This window comes from Trachymyrmex cornetzi, unplaced genomic scaffold (genome assembly GCF_001594075.2).
Source record: "Trachymyrmex cornetzi isolate Tcor2-1 unplaced genomic scaffold, Tcor1.1 scaffold498, whole genome shotgun sequence".
NCBI lineage: Eukaryota > Metazoa > Arthropoda > Insecta > Hymenoptera > Formicidae > Trachymyrmex > Trachymyrmex cornetzi.
This window is the reverse complement of record NW_017299804.1, coordinates 90007-95629: the sequence shown is the minus strand read 5'-3', so window position 1 is coordinate 95629 and position 5623 is coordinate 90007.

Below are 5623 nucleotides of genomic sequence, written 5' to 3'. Positions count from 1 at the left end.
TTGACACAACAATTAACACTCAATGATTTTCAACAAAGACTAGAATTTTGTAGGTGGGCACAAATAATGTTAAATCGTGATCGAACATTTTTCAGATTTATTTTATTTAGTGACGAAGCAACTTTTCACAACACTGGACAATTAAATCGACTTAATTCTCATTATTGGTCTGTTGAAAACCCACATTGGTGGGTTTTCAACAGACCAATAATGAGAATTAATCATCAACATTGCTGGAGCCTCATTGTATGGTGTGGCATATTAAACGGAAACCTTATCGGCCCTTATTTCTTTAACGAAAGTGTTAATGGTAATAATTATTTACACTTTCTGTAACAAAGATTGCCGGCGTTGCTTGAAGATATCGATCTGGATACAAGACAACGTATATTCTTTCAACAGGATGGTGCGCCTGCGCACTGGAGTAGAAGAGTTAGAAACCATTTAGATCTCACATTCCCAGCCCAGTGAGAAATAACAATAAAATCGATGTCGAATCGACGTCAATTCGATGTCGATTTGATAATTTCGACGTCGAATCGACATCGATTCGATGTCGATTCCATTATCATTTCTCACTGGGAGGTAGATGGATAGGACGCGGTGGACCAGTGTCATGGTGTCCTAGATCTCTAGACTTGTCAAGTCTAGATTTCTTTTTATGGGGATACTTGAAAAACGTAGTATATTCAAAAACTCCCACAACAAGAGAGAATATGATAGAGCGTATAACTCTTGCCTGCCGTAGCATTCCAAGAAATATACTTTTATCGACAGTTGACTGTTTTGAACGTCGAGTTCAATTATGTGTGGATAATAATGGACAGATATTCGAACACTTATTAAGATCATAATCATTTCCCATTAAAACTAGATTCTGATATGAATCGACCGGATCAGTCTCGATCTTGCTTCAGTCGACCGGATCAACCCTAAACTAGATTCTGATATGAATCGACCGGATCAGTCCCGATCTTGCTTTAATCGGCCGGATCAGCTCCGATCTTGCTTTAGTCAGCCGGATCAGTCTCGATCTTGCTTTAACCGGCCAGATCAGCCCCGATCTTGCTTTAGTCGGCCGGATCAGCCCCGATCTTGCTTTAGTCGGACGGATCAGCCCCGAACTTGCTTTAATCGGTTGGATCAGTCTCGATCTTGCTTTAATCGGCCGTATCAGCCCCGATCTTGCTTCAGTCGACCGGATCAACCCCGATCTTGCTTTAATCGGTCGGATCACAGTCTCGATCGGGTGGCACCCAGTTGGACACGAGCCACTCACAACGCTTGAGACTACAAAGCTCCTAAGCACTAGTCGCTGTGATTGGTGATGCCCAATCGAGCCGTGATCAATCGGGATCACCAAGTCTCGATCTTGCTTTAATCGGCCGGATAAGCCCCGATCTTGCTTTAGTCGGCCGGATTAGCCCCGATCTTGCTTTAGTCGGCCGGATCAGTCCCGATCTTGCTTTATAACTTAACTAGTACTTAACGGAAAGTAACTTAATTGTATTGTTTTGGAAAGCTCTCGAGATGAGCTGTAAGAATGTGCAATGAGAAATAAGGGGTTCCATTTAAAAAATTAAAGGTGACCTTCACGTGACCTTCAGAGGACTATCCAAGGTCAAATCGATGGCACCATCTTATGTCCCCCTTCGAGTCAAACAACTTTTGTCTGAAACATTTTTGTCTACTAGATTTAGTTTTCGAGATATTTGACTGGATCATTTAAAATGGGACACCCTGTATATATTAGTTTAGTACCGGCGATCTTATAGCGTCTTTTTACTACTTCTGAAAATTTCTAACTTCTCTTTCGCCTCCCCTTCCTCCCTTTCTCTTTTTCTTTTAAAGGATTCCGCCGATTCCCCCGTACTTCCAGGTCTATCCTTCTCCAACTTTTTCATTCTTTCTATCATCTATCCTCTCTCTCTCTCTCTCTCTCTCTCTCTCTCTCCCCCCCCCCCCCCTCTTTCTCTATCTCCCTCTCTCTATCACTTCTTCTACCTTCCTCCTTCGTTTCCACTTTCTAACAGACCTCTATCTCTTGTGAACAGACTCGCACTTCCGAACCGACCTGTTATTCCTCTTATTCTCTCCCGAACTTACTTACACCCCTCCTTCGCTCCACCGCTACCCTCCCCACGCGCCACATGCTCAGCTCCAACCCTATCCCCTAACCTCAATTCCTTGCTTCTCTCCTTCCTTCCTCGTCCACTATCTTTTTCCTCCACTTCTCCCTCACTCTCACACCCTTCCCTCCACTCCCTCTCTCACGGGTGGCACCCAGTTGGACACGGCTCAATTGGACACGAGCCACTCACAGCGCTTGAGACTACAAAGCTCCTAAGCACCGGTCGATGTGATTGGTGGTGTCCAATCGAGCCGTGATCAATCGGGATCACTCCCTCTCTCACCATCGCTCATTATCACACTCTCACACCTCTCTCTCTTTCCACTTTCACCCTTTGCTCTGCCCACTCACTACTCGTCAACTTTCCTTTAACACACCGGAACCGGAAGTCTTCTTTTTTTATAATAAAACAGTAATTTCACAAAAGAAAGAAGGATGTATGAACATATATGGACATATTTCATATATTAAGTGTTAAACTTAATTCCTGCCTTTTTTCGTCTCGAAAATTGATTTGTTTCGAAGGGAAGATGAATGAATACCTTAATCAAAGTAATTTCCTCCATTTTCTGCTTTATTACTAATTAATAATACTTTATTAATAATACTTTGATTAAAGTATTTCCCTCCGAAACAAATCAATTTTGGAGACTAAAAACGGCAGAAATTAAGTTTAACACCTAATACAATTGTATATAATTATATTTTTATACATGTTTACATATATTCATGCATAAAAATTTAACTATTCATGCCATAATTAATTTTTAATTTAACTATACTTAATTTTTAACCAAAACATATGTGCTAATATATTTAATTTAGAACTAATAATCTTAACATTACTTATGTATTATAATTTTAATTATAACGTAAAGTAAAAACCACTAACAAAGACTCTCCTTAAAATTCAAAAAATTGAAAGAAAAGGGCAATAGAAGTTAGGTGAAGATAAAATTACGCAAATTCCAAAAATGTAGGAAGTAAAACTTCTTTATTACAAACAAACACTCTTATGGCCCCGGCACACCAGCGCGATGTTCGTCGCGCGCGTCACGCGATATCCAATGAGAGTATACCTTTAGAATGAGAACATCGGTAAAGCTGTACACTCATTGGATATCGCGTGTCGCGCGCGACGAACATCGCGCTGGTGTGCCGGAGGCATTACATGTTTCGGCTCACTTTTGAGCCCCTCTCAGAGACAATTATGTATAACAAAAATCCTAAGAAGACCAAAGGATGTCTTAGCATTGTAAGCTCCCCCACAATCAGAAGTTCGAATAATTCTTAGCCATCAGGTGATATATTTCCTATAAAGAGATAAAAAGAAAGAAGAATCGAATAGTAAATTAAGTATAATTAAAATTTAATTGAAAATTATTGATAATTATCCGAACGTAAGGAGGCTCACAATGTTCACAATGACACTGCATCACACACATGATAATACTCAGCAACCGGTTACCTGAATATATCGGCCAGTCAATTTAATCTAACGCTCACAGATGAAATTATCAAGCAAATAAAAATCAATTCAAAAAGATCCTATTACTGTGCGCACTCAACTGACCTTCACGAATCAACAACGCTATTTATAAGCTATCAATTATCGGAAAGTAGGCCTTGGGCAACCCCTCCATATCCGTCTGCAGGTTGAGTCCATGCGTCTATCTCCTGATATGTATCATTTCCGAGATTAATCTTTTGGCGTGTCGTGGCTCTTGATCCAATATTGTAACGTTATTCCAATCGAAATCATGGCCCTCTTGTAACCGATGTTCCGTTATAATGCTGCGAGTGGACGTATTCCATCGGATGTGATTTCTATGTTCTGCTATTCTTAAGCTGGAAACACAATAGACACAGGCAATAGGCATAGGCAACAGGGAATAACGAGCCGTTCAATCAGAGCTTTGGGGTATAAGTTTGATATTATATCCCAGAGCTCTGATTGGACGGCTCGTTATTCCCTGTTTCCTGTGCCTATTGCCTGTGTCTATTGTGTTTCCAGCTTTACTTTCAGTTGTCTTCGCGTTTGTCCCACATAACTTGCATCGCAACTTTTGCAAAAAATCTGATAGACCACACTGGACTTTTTATCACACGGCAAGGGATCTTTATGCACTCTAATGAATTCACTCAATTTGTTACTACTAGTTCACTCAATTTGTCATTCTGTTACTTATTACACAAGTTATTTGGTTTTATCTCTTCCCACTCAGTTCTGGTTAATTTTAAATGAAACCATTTATCACCATATTTTTAATCGTTATAATCGTCATCCTGATTCAGAGATAGATCGTTTAGTATAATAGACTCACTGACACTATACTCATCAATAATAGATTTAAAATTATCAACCACGTCAATATTTTTTCCTGGTATAGGTGTCATTATACCTAAATTTTGGCAAGCTATTACGAGTCACCTATTTTTTTCTCGAACATGATTATATACGGAGTGTGGTTTCCACCTGCCGCCAACATCTAGACTCATACTTTTCCACACTGCAGATGAATATTCAGGAAATTTGTTAGTCCGAAAATGTTCCATGTATTTTCCAATCAAAGAGACAGCTTCTTTTTTGATAACTTTCGGGGGCCGACCCATTTTCACTCTAAAAAATACTAAGCAAAAAATTCATAAAAATTTTTGATGAAATAAATGTCTTATCTTTTATTAAAAGTATAATAATTACTGTAACAATTATTGTAAATTTAATAAATAAACACTAAGTATAAGCATATTCAGGCCTATGACGGTTAAAGCTAGATCTTTTTTTTTTGCCTAAATAATTCCCAGTGAATTATCTGTATCCTGTATATGTGTATGCATATATATCATATTTTTGGAATTATTCAAACTGCGCGCCAAAATTTTTCCGGACTTTATCTAAAGCAATTAAACTACTGCAATAATATCACAAGTTTTAAATTAAATTGACAATGTGCTGATAACCTTAAATAAATTTATTGCGAAAGATAAAGTCCGGAAAAATTTCGGTGTACAGTTTGAATAACTACAAACATATGATATATGCATGTATATATATATAGGATATAGATAATTCACTGGGAATTATTTAGGCACCGTCATAGGCCTGAATATGCTTATACTTAGTGTTTAATTCTTGTCGGTCCGAATAAAATCTTATTATTGGTTAATAAATAATGTTTCTTTACAAACATAATATTAAAGTTTTAATAACCTCTTTTAATTCATTCAAATTTTATTTTAAGATAATTTCAATTCATCTATGAACATATACTATACGTCGCATTGCCTGTAATAATTATACCTGTAGAAAATCAATATTTTATAGGATGAAAAGCAGAATTATTGGCTTATAAACATTTTAGAAATGCTTCAAAATTAATATACGAGGGTCGTCTGAAAAGTTTTGAGCCTCATCATGAAGATGGCGTTACTCGTCAAAGCTATTGTATTATAATCGTGATACTTACGAAAGATATCTGTGACAATTGTGGC